Below are 22714 nucleotides of genomic sequence, written 5' to 3' on the forward strand. Positions count from 1 at the left end.
CACGCCGTTGCACCGTTGGACGTTCGTGAGCTTCTTTGTTGTCACTGCTGCTAGTCGTCCGCGAGCTTCTGCCTGCCGTCATCATCCGCAGAGGTCGACGTACTGCTTCCGGCCTGGCGGCATGCATGGTTCCAAAGCATGCCCCCCTGCCATCATCGCCATGCTTGGAGGTCGAAGGCTTCTGGCCTGCCTGCCATCCAATCGTCGTTGCGGCGGCAACGTGGATGTACAGCATGCTTGGCACAGAAGAAGTACCAGCTTGCTTGCATGCATAGTCAGCATGCTTGTACAAGTTGTCAAGTTGCATGCTTGCGCTAGGAACTCTTCAAATTACTGTAATTAATCATGTATAGGCAAGAAATATTCTTTATAGCGAAATACGAAATATCCTGTATCGACGTGAGGCGAATGAGACACCCATTTTTTCGTACTCATAGATTAAATTTAAGGATCTGATGATGATATATGTATAGATTTTTAATAATCTCATTAGAATCATGGTGTTTGGGCACAACAGAGCAGTGCCCTAGTAACTTCGAGGCATTTAGCCTATCAGGATATCTTTAGTGTATCGAATAAGTATCTAAATTTGTAGCATATATATCCAGTTCCAGGTGATATTATTCATTTTTTTAAAAAATATCTTGCTATATTCGAATGAAACACCAATTTAATTTAAACGTGATTAACATATACTTCTAGAACAAGTTAGTAATGTTTGCATTAGTGTAAAAATTACTGACTTTTACTAGGTGTCACACAACCCTCCCACTCGCAATGCACTATAATCGATTTTTTCCTCGAAACGTTAATGTATGCTTAAAAAACCTAATCTAAAACTATATACCTACACGTCGTGCATACTCAAAATATAGAGAGTATTTTGATACTATATATGTACCAAAGCTAACCTACTTTGTCATAGTATCTGGGCGTGCTAAATACGTACGTACGCTAACCTATATTCTATTATATTATATATATACAGTAATCTACGGTGTGTATATGCACTGATTCTAGGTATATTTATTATCTCAACTGTACATAGTAAAAAATAAAAATAACTAATTAAGATCAAAGATACCCACATATTAGTTGAAATTATATATGTTTACATATATGTACTATATATATATTAGTTAAATCTGATATATATATACCTAATTAAAAACTAGGTATATACTCAATTTAAATCAGCATAAAAAATATTAAATGGGTATATACCTAAATAAATATCGTATACACCCACCACGAGGTATATTTAATATCTCAACTGTACATAGTTAAAAATAAAAATAACTAATTAAGATCAAAGATACCCACATATTAGTTGAAATTATATATGTTTACATATATGTACTATATATATATATATATATATTAGTTAAATCTGATATATATACCTAATTAAAAACTAGGTATATACTCAATTTAAATCAGTATAAAAAAATATTAAATGGGTATATACCTAAATAAATATCATATACACCCATTTAATTTACCATTTAAATCTAGTATATACCTAATTTAAAACTGGCTATATACTCAATTTAAACGGGTATAAAAAAGTTAAATCTGGTATATACCTAATTTTGGGCCTAAAAAGTTAAATAAGTTATATGTCCTATTTATACTAGTACAACAATTTAAACGAGTATATACTTAATTATATACCAAAACTAAATGAGTAAAAAAATTAAATTAGTATATTCCAATATTAAAATTAAATTGGTACATACATAATTCTAAAAATTAGGTATATACCCGATTTTTTGGCTATATACCCCTAATTTTTGGGTATATACCTTGCACTCTATGATATCCTTGTTTAATTGGAAAGTAATTTTTAAACACGGAAAGTTTAGTTACGTGCACATAGGAAAGAAACATAATTAACTACAGCATTCAACCTACCATAATTAGCCCATTGCATGCGGAAATATTTATTGCATGCATATAACTCATTCCATATCTTGCATATAAACGGGTGTACCCGTTAACTTCCAAGCCAATCAAATTGATCTGGATTACATCCAACGGTCTGAAAGTTTGGAGCCCATGCACCATGGTGCCCCATACATATATATATATATATATATATATATATATATATATATATATATATATATATATATATATATATATATATTAACCATGCCTTTCCGTCCTCTTTTTTTTTCAAAAGGACTTTTCTCTTTAGGAGAAGAAACATATGAAAGGCATGGAGACTTTATTTTAGTGGTAAAATGGGAATGTAATGGAATATTGCTTAGCTCCTAGTGTTGGAGTTTAGCATGTGTATATATGTGGGTGTATGATCTTGATCATAGAGCATGAGAAGTATCTACAAAAGTCACAAGAGTTTGACAAAGTTCAATGAAATGGCAAGCAACAAAAATGTATATGGTTTAATCATGAGAGCACATTTTTTGCTCTGGTATGAATTTATATCAAATGAGTAACTCCCAATTTATCATTTTGAAAAACAAAACATCCGGAATTCAATTCAAACTAGTATCAGGATCATAGCAATTATTATTTATTATCTCATATCTCACAACAACTTAGACTTAGATCAGCAAGTGCAGCTCATGTTGCACGTCTCCCTGTATGCTCCACGTGCACGAGATTCTTCATGGTCTGCAGGGGAATGGTTAGTTCATGGCAGTTGTACAAATGATAACCCGCATTTGGCAACGGGATTTCATTTTTACAACCGGGGAAAAAGTAAATCAAAGATCCATCTACTCCATGTTTCAGAATGTGCCCTTGCACTAGATAGTTTTCATCAATACACGGACGAGCGGCTGAGATAAAAGCAATTTGGTCACTAACAACCCCTAGCCCTTTTGCTATCCGAGTAATCAGAGAAGTGCACTCAACTGGAGCAGAGAACTTTATACTTTCTAACCATTGCCTTATCATACATTTCACAGGAGCAATTTTGATCTTTCTAACCATGGCAAACATGATAATCAATTCATCCCCCCTATTGGGTCTAAGATCACCTCTAGGAAACAAAGTCATAGCAATCCATTTGTGCATGAGCCTAAGTGTAGGATTATGGATATCATTCGTTCTAGGTTTCTTGCAAATTGGAGCACCAGAAATGTCTTCCCAAAACCTATTTTTCTCGAACCCAAAAATTTCTTTCTGGAGATCGATTTTACAGGAATCGTGTAAACCAAGCCACCAAGAAGTGTACTTAAGCCTTTCCATGTAAGTGTGTGCTCCTTATGGAAAAAGCGAAAAGAAATCCCATATTCTATTTCTTTCAAAGTGCACAGAAATTGAAAGTAAGCAAACAAGAACTAGGCTCATCTACCACAGCAAATCTCTGCTACCCAATAGCTTTCCAAATAGAACGAAATTCAACATCCATACCTATCTTTTTCAGCAGCTCTGGTGAGTATTCGCGCGTGTGAGCATACTCCTGGTCGCTTAGCATGTAGTAGGTTTGTCTCTCCCGATCGCTGACAAGGTCGAGGTCGGTGTCGTTCAGGAGTCGTCGCGGAGCTTCGGCATCTTCCATCGAGACATCCGCTGATGAATGAGTGCTAGACTCGTCATGATGACTTGATGAAGAGCCGGACCCCTTGAACAGACGAGACAATCTCCTCCTCATTCTGCACAATGGAGCAACTGAGCAAGAACGGACTAACTCAGTGGGGGTTAGGAATGACAGGAATTTCACCCGCCGGTTATGATGTGACCATGGCTACCACGGATGCAACCATTGCTCACATCATGGATGAACAAGAAGATATCAAGATCAAGTCCTCCAAGTGCTGGAATCCGATTCGGCCACCTACTACACTGCTGACTTCAAACGGCCGCCGAATCTGCATACGACCTCCGTTTTCGGCCCGTGAGTACTTGATGGAAAGCTCATGGAGTCCTCTTTCCAATGGATCCAGCCTCATTGCGAAATTCCATCTTATGGAGCCGCAATTGAAGCAACAAGGTGCTGCGTCACCTATAATGGGCCTATGGGCTTGTAACTTCGTCTGGGACCCCGGCCCAAGTGGGGCCCATGTGGGGTGCGCCCCAACCAGGTGGAGCACGACCCTAGGGTTCCCTTAGGTCGTCCTCCCACTTCCTTAAATAGTTAGGTACCCCTTTAGAGTTTCTTGGGTTTTGATTAATTGTAAGTTTAGCCATTACTACTTCGCTTGCAGCGCGCGTGTCGGCTAGACCGTCCGTCTGCTTGTTCGGAACCCCACTTTATAGTGTATCAATTTATCTTTGTGTGTCTTGTCTATCTAGCAATTCAGTTGCTTTATATCTTGTTCTTGCTTGTTCTCGATTGCTTGCAGGAATAGGGTTGGTCTGCACCGGCAAGATCAGCAACCCACGGAGAGGTGTATCGATCGCTAAGGCGCAACACAACGTCTAGTACGGTTGTAGTCGGATCGTCAACGTTTCTCCCAAATCGTAGTTATCACAACTCACCGAAAGATCGGGCCAACAACAGCCTTGAGTGTCGAGAGGAACTCAGGGTTCATCAGGTGGTATCAGAGCTTTCGTTGCTCGGTGAGTTTTTATCTTCCTATAACCAGAAAATAGCCATACAAAAAAATTCGTATCATTTACCAAGCCATATTGTGCCATTGCATTGTTCTTTTCAGTTTTTGCTTTGTTGAATTTTGTGTTGCATCGTCACGGCGTGTTGCTGGTCTTAGCGTCTAGTTCGTTTAGAGTTTCGAGTTCTGGTCACGCTTTGTACCACAGTCGTCGCTGCCACCGTGTCTCTGTTGTTGTCGGGACCTACGAAAACGGAATCGGCTCGCTGCCACGGTTCTATTTTTGTAGTTTTCAGAAGTTTCTGTCGGTTAGTTTTGGAGTTCTTGAGTTGCATCTAGAGTTTGCCAATCCTTTTGTGTGTTTGTTTTGGCCGTGCCTGTGTCGTGCACGAGAGGAGGAAGGTGAATTACCATATCTGATTTTGGAAGTAGTCAAGTTTGTTTTGGAAAGATATAGTAGATTGGATTGGTTAAAAATCAGTTTCCTTTTTATCCCATACACCAAATTCGGCTGCCATCCACTCCACCTCCTGGCCGAGTCCCACTCGCCCCTTTGGCCGAGTCCGACTCCCTCCCTCTCTTTCACGGTTCCGAGTTGTGTCAAACACCTTGGTGAATTTTTGTTTGGTGTCGGTTTCGAGATCTGTTTAGAAAAACGGAACCGGCATAAATTCAGCATTCCATTTTTGTATAATTTTAATTTTGGGTTTAGACTTTTACATTTGAGTCCCTGTAAATTTTATATTTACGTTTGAGTCCCTGTAACCTTACATTAAGGTCCTTGAGTCAGTTTTTGTTAAAACAAATCAAGAAAAAAAGTGAAAAAAAAGGCAGAAAGGTGCAAAAAAAAAAAGAAAAGAAAAAAAAAAGCCGCACAAAAAAAAACAGAAAAGAAAAGGAAAGGAAAAAAAAAAGAAAAGAAGAAAGAAGAAAGAAAGAAAAGAGAAAATACTGTTATGTTTGAGCTGAACTTCATATATCAGAGTTGTGCATGAGTTGTTCCTAGTGCTATCTTGTGGTATCGTTTGTGTCTAGGCTCGCGTCTCTAGTACGTTCTAGCCTAGGACCAGCACGGTACTTGACTTTGAACAATTATTCAACTTTGCATTCTCTAATTTGAGCATTTGCTATTCCTTTGCTACATATTTAAGCCTATCCAGAGCTCCACAGATTTGATTGCAGCCGTACAACAAGTGTTTGCCAAGGCATCGATACATCCAACCTCCATTGGGGTGCTTGTTTGAGTCGGTGTATGTCACCATTCCGCTTGCATTGGTAAGAACTTGTAAGAGCTCGATGTAAAGCTTGAGTGTGTGTGATTTGTGAGCTTCCACTACCTAGTAGTTGATAGGAACGTATATATTCTTGTATATGTTTCTTGTTTGCTACTAACTATGGCAGGGTTACACAAAGAGTTTGGAGCTGTTCGTGCTCCATGTGGACATTTTCACTTGCGACAACACATGGCAAGTGACCAGCATGACGCAAATAAGGTACATGATCATAATCTTGCAAGAGTGGAGTCTGTTTTGCCATCTTTTGATGGGAAGTATGATTCCGCTGCATACATTAATTGGGAGCTAGCAGTAGAAAAACAATTTGATGAGTATGATTTCTCTAATGCTCAAATGATTAAGGCTGCTAGTAATAAGTGTACCGGTTCTGCATCTTTTTGGTGGCATACTGTGGGAAATGAGCTTGAAACTTGGGATGAATGCAAAATACTAATGAGAAAAAGATTTGTGTTTTCATACTATAGACGTGCTCTCCTTGAGAAATTTGAACATCTAAAACAAGGTGACAAAACTGTTAGGGAGTACTTTCATGATTTTAAAATTTGTATCACTTATAGTGGTTTACAAGAATCTTATGAGAACACAATGACTAGATTTTTCAGAGGGCTTAATTCCAATATTCAGGCTGGGCTTGTTAATGTGACATATAATCATATAGGCCAATTGTTTATGCTTGCTTGCAATGTTGAGCGCAAAATTTTGGAGAACCCGACGCAGCAACAAGCTATGCGTGTGCCTCCTATCGCTGATGTTTTGCAGGAAGTTCAGAACAATCCCCAAAATGAGAAGAACGATATGTTTGAGATGTCACTTCCATCACTCGCGAATGAGGAGAAGGCTGATGCACCTACATTATCTAAAGAGGGCATAAAAGGTAAATTAAATGGTGCAGAAATTACTCAAGGTGAGTATGCTTCTGATGAATTACATTTTTCCACTTTCCATGCTGACCTAGAGCAAACTTTAGTGGAACCTACTTCTGAATTGCCTTTGTCACAAGTTGATTTGCATTCTGTTCCTTGTGATAAAGAAGAGTTGTGCGATAGTACTTCACTTATATCCATTCCACAACTAGTGAATGAACATGCTACTTTTAATCTTGATTCTCCATGTACTGAATATAAGTATGTTATTCACACGTCCAGCGAGAATGATGAACTTCAATTGCAATCTTCTTTAAATACATTGGGCTATATTATGTTTGATGGTTCTTGTGAGCTCAATTGTTTGAAGGACAAAATATTTGCTCATTCTGATTTGCCATGTCCTCGTAATGTTATATTTCACATCTTTGGCAATTATAATGATCTTGGAATATATTTTGTGCATAGAGTTTACGTTTGCTCAGATTTAGAACTTCCTGTACATGTGGATAAAACATGCAAGCTACAGAAAAATGTTATTGCTAACCAAATTGTCTCGAGTTTGCCTTGTTTTGATTGGAAGAAACAGGTTGTTGTAAATGGACTACGCAAAGAGCACCATATGGAAAAACCGAGGACGGTTTTCCGTGAAGAAGGGGAGGATGATGTGACCATGGCTACCACGGATGCAACCATTGCTCACATCATGGATGAACAAGAAGATATCAAGATCAAGTCCTCCAAGTGCTGGAATCCGATTCGGCCACCTACTACACTGCTGACTTCAAACGGCCGCCGAATCTGCATACGACCTCCGTTTTCGGCCCGTGAGTACTTGATGGAAAGCTCATGGAGTCCTCTTTCCAATGGATCCAGCCTCATTGCGAAATTCCATCTTATGGAGCCGCAATTGAAGCAACAAGGTGCTGCGTCACCTATAATGGGCCTATGGGCTTGTAACTTCGTCTGGGACCCCGGCCCAAGTGGGGCCCATGTGGGGTGCGCCCCAACCAGGTGGAGCACGACCCTAGGGTTCCCTTAGGTCGTCCTCCCACTTCCTTAAATAGTTAGGTACCCCTTTAGAGTTTCTTGGGTTTTGATTAATTGTAAGTTTAGCCATTACTACTTCGCTTGCAGCGCGCGTGTCGGCTAGACCGTCCGTCTGCTTGTTCGGAACCCCACTTTATAGTGTATCAATTTATCTTTGTGTGTCTTGTCTATCTAGCAATTCAGTTGCTTTATATCTTGTTCTTGCTTGTTCTCGATTGCTTGCAGGAATAGGGTTGGTCTGCACCGGCAAGATCAGCAACCCACGGAGAGGTGTATCGATCGCTAAGGCGCAACACAACGTCTAGTACGGTTGTAGTCGGATCGTCAACGTTTCTCCCAAATCGTAGTTATCACAACTCACCGAAAGATCGGGCCAACAACAGCCTTGAGTGTCGAGAGGAACTCAGGGTTCATCAGGTTAGTTTCACCAAAGCAACTTGTCTATATGCAACAAAATATTTCAATTTGAGGGAAACTATCAAAGCTTGAATGAATTGTAGAGCAAACTTTGGAGAGGGAATGAAAATGTGTTGAAATGGGGTGGAATTCCCTCTCTCGGCCGGCTAGCTTTTATAGGGTACCCACAACGGTCAAAAATGACATGTGGGTTCCACTAGCCGTTACCCTGCCAAAAGTGGCAGGTTACCGTTGCCTGACCGGTTTGGCCGAACCCCTAGTGGGCCCAACCGGCCCCACTCTCGGCCGTTGGATTCTAACGGTCAGTGTGGTCGTGGCACAGTGAATTTTCGTTGAAAATTTTATTTTGGTTTGCTCTAAATAATTCATTTGAAGAATTTCCTCAAAATTCAAAAATGCTAAATGCAATTTTGAAATTCAAACATGTGATGATGCAAAAATTCAAATTATTGAAAGCAAAAATGCAGATACATACCAATTTACCTGTTGGCGAAGGTCGCGTCATTTAAAGTCTGACGAGCAAGACTATACTTCCTTCCAATTTAGTTCGCGGATTTTCCACCTGTCTCTGGAGGTGATGGAGCGGGCGTCTTTGGCTTTTCCCTCCACACCTTCTTTCGTTTTGGTGCGGAACAAGGCTTCCTCTAAGCCGACTGCTCTAGCTTTTTGGCCGGTATGGTTGGTTTTACCGGCGTCCTCCAATAACGGATCCTGGTCATAGCTGTTTCCTTCTCTAGAAAATTCTGCATAAATTTCACCAGGCTGTCCGTCTTGGGTAGCTCCACTTCGACCACTTGAATATTCTGCGGATTCCGCCCGTACTTTGTCCTGACCATGGAGCATTATTTCGTCCTCAGTTGAAACTCAAACTTCTCCTCCTTCCCGTTGATATGGAAACGGATTCTCCCCATTCCCTCGTCAATGTTGGCTCCGGCGGCGCTTAGGAACGGACGCCCCAGGATGAGCAGCGTCTCTTTTCCCGTGTCCATGTCCAACACCACGAAGTCAACCGGGAAGAAGAAATCTTGTATCTTTACGGGCACGTCTTCCGCTATCCCTGACGGGTAACGGTCTGACGAGTCGGCCAGCTGAAGGCGCATCGGTGTTGGTGCCAACACCGTGAAGTTGAGCTTGTCGAAGATGTCTTTTGGCATGACGCTGGCACTGGCTCCAAGGTCTTACAAGGCCTGGTCGAACTGTTGTGCCCCGATCGAGCAGATGATCGTAGGACACCCCGGATCTTTCTTCTTCTCTAGGAGCTTGTGGAGTATCACGTTGCTGCATTGCTCTGTCAGGTTGACCACCTCTGTTGTTGGGAGCGGTCTCTTGTTGTTGAGTATGTCCTTGAGATAACAGGCGTATGTTGGCATTTGCATAGCGTCCAACAACGGTATGTTGATGTGGATCTTCTGGATTACTTCAACAAAACAAGCGAATTACTCGTCCACTGACGGTTTCCTACTCCGTCGAGGAAACGGCAGCAACCGTGTGTCGCAGTACTCCTGCGACACTGTCTTTTCTGGCTGAATCTCTTTGTCAGCCAAATCACTAGATGGCGCTTCTTTGGCAATCCCGTTAGTTCCTGCAGGGTTAGGATATGGAGGATCACGAGTGGACTTACCTCCCCTTGTCGTGATCGCCTTAACATTTTCAATGGAGGAGTCGGGTTGTCCCGGAATCCTCCCCGTTTCATTTGCATGGAATAAGGATGCCAACTGAGCTAGCTGGATTTCTATCATTTTATTAAAGCTCAGCTGGTTTTGAAAAGCAGAAGCAAAGCCATCTAACTTGACGTTAATGTTCTCTAGGATCTTATCATTGGCCGCAAGCTTTTTGCTTAGCGCATCAATGGTTTTATCTTGCGCAAAAACTAGATCCTTCAAGGAGGGATGGTTAGAAAAGATACCGTTGTTATTACCTCCTTGATAATATGGGCGTGGTTGGTTCCACCCTTGACCTCCTTGTGGACGGTACCCATTGTTGTTGCCCATGTACATCTCCTCCTCACGGATTTTCGGGTAGTCATTCCCAGAATGACCCGTGCCGCCGCAGACCTCACACGTAACGTGAGAGTCCAAGGCCTTGATGGTGCCTTGTGGCCGTTTCTCATGGTTGTCCAAGCGTTTCATGAGGAGGTCTAGCTTGGCAGCAAGTAATTCCGTCTATTCGACGGTGTGCATGCCTCGCCGACGGGTTTGGAGTCGTTCCTCGCTCCAACCCATATTGGAGACCATCTTCTCTATTAGATCAACGGCTCCTTGAACCGTTTTAGAGAAGAACACTTCTCCAGCTGCTGCGTCCATGTAACACCCCAGAAAACCACATAAGCTTGGGTTGCCACTAAACAACCACACATAACTGCCAAAACAAGCAAATTTCGGCAACAACTACCTTAGACAAGAAGACATCGCGGAAGCATGAACATATAGATTAAGGTGATGATACAACAATTGACTGACATATAGGGATAGGCTAGAAAAAGGAGCTAATCAATAACTAAGTAATCTTATCAACATATTATAACAATCTTGACTAAGTGAGATCATGTCGTGTGACAATGTAGCTAATCCCATCCCTTCATGCAAACATGTCACAGCAAGTACCTGAAAAGACTATAAGGGGGTGAGAATAAATCTCAGCAAGCAAACGGCTTTAACAAGCTATTTAAGCCACAGGTTTATTATATAGCTAATTAAGTACCAAGTTATGATTCACATAAAGATAAGTTCAATATCCAAGGAATAAAACATCATGACGTCATCAATCAAATCCATATACTCACAAATCCCAGAGACGAAAACACTTCTCAAAGACATCTTCGATCAATAATTTTCATAACATCCTGCAATATGTGCACATGCAATGCAATGATATGTACTCCTGCCTTCACACCCAACAAAGTGTGAAGTAGCATCGTATTACGACAATATATGATGTTGTACCGGTACGGTCGCAACCATAGGTTCACGACATAACTTCAAATGCAATGCATGTGTGTTGCAAATGCAGTATGAATTCTAGAATATAACATCGGAACCACATTCCTTCAATGGAGATCAATATAAGGTTATTATAACCAAGAGCATAAAGTATAACTATAAACATTGTAAAATCAATAAGTATGATTCAGATAGGTAAATCCTATGTGTAACATATAATAATCTTGGTTGATGATATATAATTTCAACGTGGAGGTAGAATCAAATAACAAGTCAAAGCTGTAGCAAACCACCGCTACGTTTACTTGCCTTCACCGATGGCGAGATGAACTCTAGTTGCATTCCGAAGTGGCATCACCTGAATAAACATTGACTCAGCCTCAAACAACACATATAATCATTCAAGAATCACACATTCACTTTCTACGCTGGGAACCCACCCCAAACAACATAATGCAAATTACCGATAATCTTCCTATAAAAGCAGCATAGATTAACAATTGATATCTCCAATTCTACATCACATAACACGGCAAAATATATCATTCTTTACATCTACAGAACAAGAGTTACAACTTCCATTTAGATAAAAAAATTGAATTCTACCATTTATCTGGCCTAAAACACGGCACAAAACAGAGAACTGCATCTGCCCAGAAAACTGTGCAATAACCATTCAAAAGAGCACTGACAACAAGCAACAAGATAACATCTAACAATTTTTATATAGGAGGTAGATCACAACATATGCTACAACTTTTGTAAATACAAGATTCTCTGATTCTATCATTAAGATCCTCTAAAAACCCTATGAACCTCGACTACAGAAAAATGCATTGATATTCAGACAGCCAACTTTAGAAATCGATACCTCCTAAACCACTTGAAATAAACTCATGCCATTTGGTCCGAAGATAGATCTACACGTTATCTACAACTTTTGTATAGAGACTTTTCGCAGGAAATCCCATTATTTTGGCCAAAAAGGCAGCCAAGGCAGAACTGCGCAGGGTGGCAGATCAGCAAAAAAACCCGGTTGAGGAATAAATCGGTGGATCCCCAAACATACTCGCTTCCAACACTTGATCTAAACCCTAATAGAAAACCAAAACAGGGGGAAAAGATCATGCATTGATACCTAGGCCTCCATGGGCAGCGGGTAATCAAACCCCACATTTCCATCTTCACCTCGATTTCCTCCGCTTCCTTCTTTCCCTTTCTTCTCCTTCCCTTCTTCCCAGGTCTGCAGCAGGGCAGGCATGGGGGAGGTCGACCAGAGGGGGAGGTGGGCGCCCCAGGGTACCAAATGACGGCTAGGGGGAGGTGGGGGGGACCTCCTAGGGTTTTGGGGTGTGGAGGGGGCAGCTAGGCCTTGTGCTGGCTGAAAGCTAGCCCAGCTAGCGAATAACTATTGTTTTTCTTCTAATTTCAAACACCAAAACCTTACGAACTTCCAATATATCCTCTATGGTATTCTATTTTTTCTAGAGCATTACAGTCCAGGTGATCGCGGGACATCGGGGTGAGTCCATTGTAGAAGTTCTGCAGGATTAGCTAGTCCTCCATCCCATGATAAGGACAGGCGGCCATGTACTCCTGCAGTCGTTCCCATGCTTCAGGAATAGACTCATCCCTTGTCTGCTGGAAACTTGAAATCCTTCCACGAAGGGCATTGGTTTTGCCTATCGGAAAGAATTTCGAGAGGAATGCCGTAGAGCATTTGTCCCAGGTGTTGACAGCAGCATAGTTGGCATAGAACCACTGCTTCGCTCTCCTGAGAAGGGAGAATGGAAACAGCCTTAGCCTGACGTCGTCGGGACTGATGCCCTTGATGGTGTACATGCTACAGATCTCCAGGAACTGTTGCAGATGAGCATTGGCATCCGCATTAGGCTTTCCACAGAATGGGCTAGCCTGCGCCATCGTGTTGAGGCTAGACTTCAAGTCGAAATCCACGTCCCCTATGTTGACCTGCGGGCCAATGGCCACATTGTCAGCAGAGGGAGCAGCGAACTTGCGGAGTCTTGTTAGCCATAGTCTTGAAGGTCGGTGGCACTGGTACGGCTGGTTTCTTTGTCGGTAGAGTTTTCTGTGGAGCATCGACTCGCGGCCTGACGCTCCGGAAGAAAGCTTCTGGATTTTCTTTGAAGTTTTCCGGCAAGTTGAAACCAGTCATGCACTACCCTGTTTTCACAACAAAAGTGAAAACAACCAAGGGTTAGCCTGCAAAGGAAAATGATTATACAGAGGTAAATATAAAGTATTAGTTCAGGTAATCTCTATTATGAATCTTTCCTGGCAACGGCGCCAGAAATGCTTGTTGGTATTTCTTAACGTCATTACTAGAAATATAATTCCTAGCAATGGCGCAGAAATACCTCTGATATATTATGGTTACAGAGTTCATCCGCAAGCGTGTTGACGATCGTTATCGATCAGTTGCGACCATCAATATTACCAAAATAGGGGAGAACTAGTGATGCTTGCAATGCATAAATCTGTTAGAATAATAATATTCCACTAGTATTAGGTATACTAACCTTTTGCAGAGAATGACAATAAAGTGGAGGAGAATCGACATCAACTCAGAAGATAAATCAATCGAACGGTGTCGAGAACCAGACTTATGTATGATTGGGCCAAGAACTCAGAAATAACACGACACATTGTGCCAAAATTCAAAAGTCTACGAAGGAGGATAACAAAGGAGGCCGCCAGCCAAAGATGGGCTGGGTTGGGTCAGCCCATGGTTCGGCCGAACCTCCCGTGGCGCCGATGGATGCAGGGTTTGGATGGACGGCTGGGATTGATCCCTAATGGCGGTTAGAGGGTATTACCGACCATTCCAACCGTCACAACCGTCAATACCTGGCTATAAAAGGAGCTCCTCTTCTCACTTCACTCACACACCGCAAGCAATAGCTCTCTCATTTCTCTCAAGTTTAGTTTAGTAGTATCTAGCTGGTGGAATAGAAATAGAATAGGAATCAGGAGTCCGGAAGTCTTCGGAAGAGTTCTGGTATGGCTCTAGTAGCTTTTCTCTTCTCTTTTGTAAGCTTTGTACTTTTATTAGAATACTCTTCTAAATACATTTATGGTATTGAAATACTTTCCGAGTATATGAATGCCTACTTTACATTATGTTCATGTTATACTGAATATACGGCTAGCTTATCTGGGAGATGCTTTGGTGCGGGTATAATGTTTGCTTATGCATTTACTCTATGTCATGACGATGATATTAGAGTAGTATCTGGTAGTTCAGACGTGGTGTCTAGATTACGGGATATCATTATTTGGGGTTATGTATTGCGGATAAGAGGTGGGCCGCTGATGGTGACAGCTCAGTACGGGTATTCCTCCGTGCTGGTATATAATCCTAAGTATTTTAATACCATAAATGTATATAGAAGAGTATTCTAATAAAAGTACAAAGCTTAGAAAAGAGGAAAGGAAAGCTACTAGAGCCATACCCGAACTCTTCCGAAGGCTTCCGGACTCCTGATTTCTACTCTATTCCTATTCCACCAGATAGATACTACTAAACTAAACTTGAGAGAAACGAGAGAGCTCTTGCTTGAGATGTGTGTTGAAGTGAAGAGAGTGAACTCCTTAAATAGGCAGGTAATGATGGTTATGGCGGTTGGAAAGGTCGGTAATACCCTCCAACCGCCATACGGAGTGAATCTCCACCGTTCCCTCAAAACCCTACATCCATCGGCGCTAGCATTGGTTCGACCGAACCCCCTGGTTCGGCCGAACCCTGGGCTGGCCCAAGCCTCCTCTGGTGTTCCTCTCCGTAGACTTGTGAATTTTGGCCCAGTGTGTCGTGTCATTTCTGAGTTCTTGGCCCATTCATGCATAAGTCTGCTTCTCGATATCGTCCGATTGATTTATCGTCTATGTTGATGTCAATTCTCCTCCACCTTATTGTCATTCTTTGCAAAAGGTTGGTATACCTAATACTAGTGGAACATTATTATTCTAACAGATATATGCATTGCAAGCATCACTAGTTCTCCTCTATTTTGGTAATATTGACGGTCGAAACTGATCGATAACGACCGTCAACACTGATATTTTCAGCTGCTTCATCCATAGCTTCTTCCAATTCTTCACCTTCCAGGAATTGCTCTACATCTGGATCTATAGATGGTAGATCATCGGCAGCATCAATCTTTTGCTTTTTGGATTTCTTTCTTGTAGCCGATGGAGCAGCAGCCGATTTTGTCCTTTTCTTCTTGCTAGCATCAGGAACAACTGGCACACGCGGTAGGCCATGTAGCAGTGTTGAAGTCTTGGGGGCATGGTAGCCGATGACCGGGGGAGCTAAGCCACCACCGTTAGGAAGGATTCCTGGAGCATATTGGATCTCCAAGCCGCTCTCACTATGATGAGGAGGGGATGATTCTGTTGTCTGCAAAAAGGGAAAAATTGAATAAGTCAAGATTGATGCATCGGCTTACAATTGACAAAATTGGAGAGAATAAGGGATACTTACTTGAGGGACAGCTTCAGGGAATAAGTCTGTCAGGTACATTGAAGTCGATTGATGGAACAGATGCTTCTTACACTCTATCCACCATCGGTCAAATACTGCACTTCTCAATATTCTCAGCTTAATGTTCTCAATGCTGCCTAGAGGTGGTCCTGGTATATTCAGCAGCTGATCCATCATAAGTGCCGATGTAATCTCTCCCCTACGTTGGATCTTGTCAGCAAAAAACAAACTAATCAGCAGTTGGCCCATCCCTAGTTGTCTTGCAGCACTTGTTGGATGATAGAATTCATAGGAGATTTGAATGTTTCTTCCTTGGTGAATGCCGACAGGGAGTATGCAAGGGGTGATGGCTGCTGAAAACACATCTCTGGATTTGTCGAACTTTTCAGAGTTGATCTCATCAAATCGGAAATCGGCTGGAAGCTCAAAACTAGCAAACCCTTCATATGCAAACCAGATCCTAATATTCCTTGGGAAGCCATCATAGAAGTTGGTGATCCAATCCCTGAAAAGTTCAGCCGATAGCTTGGATCCGGCATTGGTGGATGCTGCTTCTCCAAAGGACATGCATCGGCATTTAGTAACTTCGTCTCCATCCTCATTAATAATCGGCTCAAATCTTGGGAACTCTGCTTCTGATAATGGTGGCCGATCGACAACCTTCATGGTGTGCAAGTTAAGCCAGATCTGAAGGAGCCACCAAGGACCTCCTGTGTCGATTAGTAGTCCGGAGGCTATCTTAGCCGATGCAGTGCTCAGGGTCTGATACAGGTAACCTAGGAGATATTTTCCAAGGGGGAATTGTTTCTTCTCCACTATGTTTTCAGCTATATGTTGCCAATTGGCAGTAGGACCACTGTTTGGGCCACAAAACAAAAATTTCTCCAGCCACATCAGAAGGAAGGTTGTATGTTCTCTTGGGGTAACTGGCCCGGTGCCCATGCTCTTTGCAACAAACCCTGACCAACCACCTATGCTCCGGGTTTTGAACTCAAAGGTGGGTTTTGTGTTCAGACTAACTCGATTAGCCGATGATGTTATCCAAAAGAGAAGGAGTCATCGGTCATTGATTAAAAAGAAAAGCATTTAAGGTAGTGGACCAGAAGTAAGTTGCAGCCGACATCATGGGTTCGTCCTTAGCCATATCTACTGCAGTCAAAGCTAAAGCTTGGGCTATGCCGATTTCTTCCCAATGAGTTTGTTTGCTAGCCGATACCCTCATATACCAAGATGGCCAACCTTTTTTGGCTGATGACCAGGATTTGAAGGTGTTCTTCCAAAGACCCAAGTTGGGGTTGGCAAATCTAAAGGGGATCTGATTGGTTTCGGCATTGATGAACTCAGTAGGATCTAAGTTGCCGATTGGGCCAAGAAAGAACTGATGCTCATCGACTATGCTTGGGATTGCAAATAGATGAGAAAGATGCTACAGAGGAGAAGAAGGAGAGATTGAGCAAACAAAGAATCGATCCAATGCGGAAAAAAGAGAGATTTAGCCGACGACACTTACCTCAGCATATTCGGCGGTTGGTGTGCTCGAAGGATCGGCGGAGGACGACATTACTGGCGATGGGGCTGGCGTCGCAGGGAATCTCCTTCGGGGTCGCCGGAAAGCTCGAGGAGAAGATTGGGGAAAGTGTTTTTGGCTAGAGCGGTTAAAACGGAGGTGGCGCCGTGAAAAGTGCAAAGCGGTGGTTACTATTTAAAAGAAAGCGTGGTAACGGCCAAAACGGAATCGGAGATGGAAACCCTAGTTATACCCGGAAAGGAAAATCGAGCAAATCCGCAACATTACCAATATAGCGGAGTTGGGGGGCATGTGTTAACAACCAAATTTATGAACCAGGTTCGGCATTGGAATCGAAGTGGATTCAGCAAAGAATTGTATTTGAAGAACAGAGTGTGCATCGGCTATAGAGGCATCGGCTGAAGTCTACATCGGCTGAAATGGATCGGACAGAAGACAGCCGATACAACGGATTTCATTGAGATGGTTATAAAACCGTTTCTGGAATCGATCAACGTGCTACACAAGGGTTGCCACGATGGAGATAAACTCTCAGATAGGCAATTGTATCTATTAATTATGATATTTTAAATAGTTTCCTAGAGATATGTTTGGGCAAGGGTCTGCCGTAAAGACTTATGTGTATCTTAGAGTTTGTTAGAGATAAGAGTTGTGTCCGGCAAGGACCTATCATGTATCTCGGGTATAAATATAACCCGAACCTATGTAATTAACAACAACAGTTCAATAACACTTTTGGCGCATCGCCACCCTTTTTACTTTCGTTTGTTTCGACGAGTTCTTGCTTTCGGGTTGAGCTGCATCTATTTCGATCTTCAACAAGAGGTAAACTTGTCATGGCGGCTTGCGTTCTCGTGATTAGTGCTTCCATCTTTATGACACTCTAATCTTGTCATATATGCTCTATAATCTTTATTAGTTGCGCCATCTAACCTGGAATCGGCTGGTTTCAACTGCTAGAGAGTAGCCGATAGAGTTAGATTTTGTTATTAATCTAGATTATATAGCATATCTACCATCTCTTAGAGGTTTTCATTATCTTGCCTATATCTTACATTTATATTTACGCTTAATGCTGCATCGGTTGAGTTTGATCTATTAAGTAATATCTATAACTGTAATATCTAGCTTGTTTTATGATGATAGATATAGTATCGGAGTTTCAGCCGATCTTGCCTGATTTAGCTACTTTTGTCTCATATGCTTGATTGTTATGCTAAATCTGCCCTTTATATTGAGATCTTATTGAGTTAAAGTATATTAGGCTTTCTGTTTAATATATCTTGTCTGTTCTAATATCTTAATATAGAGTGGTACCGGAGTATTAGCTGATACATGCTAGATCTATCTGATCGGCTATGCTAGAAACATTTGTATAATCATTATCTTAATGTATCTTCGGACTTAAGTGATTTATACTGTCTCGACATGCTGTTCGATCTATCCCAATCACTCAGTTTAAATATACATCGAGAGAAAGATTATATATCGTTGATATCTACAACCGATCGAGTAGATTTAGTTTTACATTGCTTTATTCTTCTTTGCCGATGTAATGACAATAACATCGGCTCAATGATTGACGATACGTCATCGGCTCCTAGCCGATCGGCTATCGTTTATGGATTTAACCTTGTTTTTCTTGTCTTTTCTTCTTGTTGATTGTAGGATCAAATCAACTGGCACGCCTTTGAACCCAAGAACAAGATTTTGAACTTGCATAGGAGTTAAGCAGATCTTCCAGGCCAGTGTGTGTTTTTCGCATCAATAGCTGCAAATCTCGATATTTCCGCTGGAGGATCATTCGCACATAAGAAAACTACCGAAGGAAGAGAACTCTTAGATCTGATATTAGAGAACGTTTCTTTCGGCCGAAGCGAAGCCGTCCCGTAGGTCGAGATTATCCATGTGGAACCTCTGCACGTGGAGTCGGAACAAGACTCAACTGCCGAATCCTCATCCCAGTCGCAGGAGCCGAAGGAAGAAGAAATTCATCCTACAGAAATTAAATTCCAATTTGAGGAGGAACTTTTCGAAGATTATGGAAACACCTCGAATTTTCCTGCGAGAAGAGACCACCGACCAAGGTCAATTCTGATGATCCTCTCAATAATGCTATGCTTAAAGAGACGGTGAAGAAGTTGACCACTATCATGAGTAATGAATTGTTGAGGGAAGGAGAGCTCTCATCCGAAGCAATTCAGATCCATTGCCCCTCCTCAACCGTTACGTGTCTCATTTGAGGTAATTTGGTCCGTGCTCTCTATAATCCCTCCGTTGGTGCCAATATTATGTCCGCAACCTTTGCATTTGATTGCTTAGGGGACAGACCGTTGGAACCAACCATAAAAACCTTCCGAATTTCCACAAACTCTACACCGAAGGTTTAGGGATTATCTCTGGAGTGCCCATATGTCACAACAACGTTGAGGTCATCCTAGATTTCCATGTGTTCGATATCTCTGATTTTGACATACTCAAAGGCCATCCCATAGAGAAACTCTTAGATGTGCCTGAAACCGGTGTCCTCAACCTGAAAACTGGAAGAATCGCTGTGACATCCCGGCCTAGGGCTTAATAGGATTAATAGAATACTCATATCAACAAGTTGCAACTTCTTTTCCGGAAGCCAATCTCTAAAGAACTCTGAGGTTAAGCGTGCTTGGCATGGAGCAATTTAGGGTTGAGTGAACGATCGAGAAATTCTTCCCGAGTGTGCATGAGTGAGGACAAAGTGCGCAGAAAAGACTTGTGTTGATCTGTGAGGGCAGTCTATGACCTATGAAAGCTACCAGATGTAAGGGGCCCCGGCCTGGGCGAGGCAGGTTGTTACAAAGTGGTACCAGAGCCGACTCTCGTAGTTTCACGGGCGCGTGTGTCGCAGTTGCGCAGGCATTGGGCGCATGGCTGGTGTGGGCCCGGAGTGGTCACACAGCATGGCACATGTGCTGGCATTGGACACACGGACGTGGCCAAGAGAGGACGTTCCTGGCCTGGGGTTGATCAACGGGGGCATCGATCTCTCTTAAGGGGGTTAGGGTGTGACATCCCGGCCTAGGGCTTAATAGGATTAATAGAATACTCATATCAACAAGTTGCAACTTCTTTTCCGGAAGCCGATCTCTAAAGAACTCTGAGGTTAAGCATGCTTGGCCTGGAGCAAGACTTGTGTTGATCTGTGAGGGCAGTCTATGACCTATGAAAGCTACTAGATGTAAGGGGGCCCGGCCTGGGCGAGGCGGGTTGTTACAATCGCCACCTCCGTCCCTATGTTGCAATCAACCAATTCTTTGACGGAGCCTCTTCCTATTCCTGAGCCAATTGAGGAAGTGAGGGCCATTTCTCCATTCAAGCTCCCAGAGTCTATTTTCGATGAATCCATCGAAGAATTCAAATAAGGGGAGGATGAATCTGGAGAAACGATTGATCTGCCAAAAACGGATCAGCCGTCACAAGCCCCAATTGAGCTAAAGCCCTTACCTTCAGGCCTACGCTATGCCTTTCTGAACGGCGATGTGGAGTCTCTAGTCATTATAAGTGACAAACTCTCTGAGAGGGAGACTGTTGGCAGCTGTTAAATGCCAATTTTATACCAACAACATCTGCATAAAGTTCAGATAATAAAACATCCAACATAGTGATAGGTGCTTAATCTCACAAATTCCACGAGTGTTGGTTTATATTTGTATGCAGGTGATAAACCCCGATGTTGGGAGGAAATCTAGACTAAAGTGAGGAGAAATATGTATCCATACAAGGATGTGTTGTGAACTTCATCAAAACATCAGTGAATCAGCCCAAAACTCCGAGAATTGGATAGAGGAGAATCCAGGGAGTCCACCGACCGAGGGCCAGGCCAGGAGGGCCCAGCCCAGGTTCGGCCGAACCCCCTGGTTTGGCTGAACCCCCCTGATCACCGTTGATCCTGGGGTTTGGCGTGGATGTTCCAGATGCTCTCCCAATGACGGTTGTGGGGTAGTTCGGACATTTCCACTTCTCACAACCATCATAACTACCCTATAAAAGGAGCTTCACTAATGCTCTGTGCCACAGTATGTTGTTTGGGAGCAACCAAATGCTCCTGATGTCATGGACTATCTATGTTTATACCCTAAATGGTGAGTTTGCTGATGCTTTCCCTCCTGATGATGATCTGCCGATGGGTGAAGGTCCTGTGGATCCTAATGTTAATTTTGAGGATGCTCCAGCTTGGCAATTTGGTAATGTGCAGAATTTTGATCAGGAAGAGAATCAGGGTTGGGTAATTGGGATGAGGGTCAGGACAATGTGAATGACAATGTTGATTTTCTGCCTGAGATTCCACAGCCTACTGATGTTCTACAAATTAATTCCTCCTCTGCTAGTTCTATTTTAGCTGTCAATTCAGGTAATTCTGGTTCTATTATCAGTATTTCCAGTGGTGAAGCAAGTGAGATTGGGGCTGACAATAGCTTGATGGTCCAGGAAGTTTCTGTTGATGCTAATGTTTTAAAGAATTTATGCCAGAGGTTTCCTCAGATTATGTTTGATAAGAATTTTGTCAAGGATGCATCCTTTTGGTCTGCCTTAAACTCTAGAAGTGTTCTTGGTTCTTCTAACTGGGCTTCAGGGAATGATGTTCCTGTTGTTTCTGGGGCTAATGAAATTCTTGATCCTGTTCCACTTGCTGTTGCGCCGCCTCCTAGTGTTTTTTTAGCCCCAGTTAAACCAGCAAAAAGGGCTTACAAGAAGAGAGCAGTTGGATCTGCCACTCCTGTTGTTGCTACAGGATTAAGAAGGAGCACAAGACTCCTTGCTATTTCTGATGGACGCAAATTGAGTTTTAAGGATGATATTCTTGTTGAGCTTGATCCTAATCAAGGAATTGGGAAACCTAGGGGTAAGTCTGTAAAAAAGCTCAAGCAGGTTGCTCATGAGGTGGGCCTTCTTTTCTCAGGAAGTTCTCTGCAAGAATCTGACTTCATGGAAGGTATAGCTGAAGTGGAAGGTCCTGCTGATTACCCTATTCCTCTCCTCCAGAAAATGGCCACTGATCTTTGTGGTGTTGCTCCTCAGGATGTGACACAGGAAAGCCTCCTGGCTTCTGCTCCAAAGTCTGTTGATGATGAATCTTGAGTTTCTAAGTCTGGTTCTCTTTAGGTTTCCTAGGAATAAATCTAGAACTTTGTCCTGTTCTATGTTCCTTAGCCCTAGTGGCTTTGTTTATCTTCAGTTCTGTTCCTTCGTGTCCTATGTTTCCTCTCCAGACTATTGCTCTGTAGTCTGTTCTAGTTTGCCCCCTTTAGTTTTTGCTTGGACCAGTCAGCTCTTGGCTTTGGAATGTAATTTAATTATGTTCTATTTACCTTGTTCCTTATCTACTTTCTATGAGTAATCTTACAAGAAATTGGAATATTCTGTGTTGGAATGTGAGAGGTGTAAATTCAGCGGATAAATGCAGAGCTGTCAGGCAAGCTGTTGATGATAGTAGTTGCTCAGTTTTTTGTTTACAGGAAACCAAGAAGGAAAGTTTTGATACTGCTTATGTTAAGAAGTTAGCTCCGAAACGCTTTGATTCTTTCTCTTTCTCTCCTTCCGTTGGAGCTTCTGGAGGTATCT

At 42.3% G+C, this 22714-nt stretch overlaps 1 non-coding gene across 1 annotated transcript; it reads left to right on the forward strand.

The window, feature by feature from the left end:
* The first annotated feature begins 12651 nt into the window (after positions 1-12651).
* Positions 12652-12758, forward strand: LOC127772398 (small nucleolar RNA R71). The gene has a single exon (XR_008017387.1). It is a non-coding gene; the product is annotated as a small nucleolar RNA R71 (small nucleolar RNA).
* The last annotated feature ends 9956 nt before the right edge of the window (positions 12759-22714 follow it).

Source organism: Oryza glaberrima, chromosome 4 (genome assembly GCF_000147395.1).
Source record: "Oryza glaberrima chromosome 4, OglaRS2, whole genome shotgun sequence".
NCBI lineage: Eukaryota > Viridiplantae > Streptophyta > Magnoliopsida > Poales > Poaceae > Oryza > Oryza glaberrima.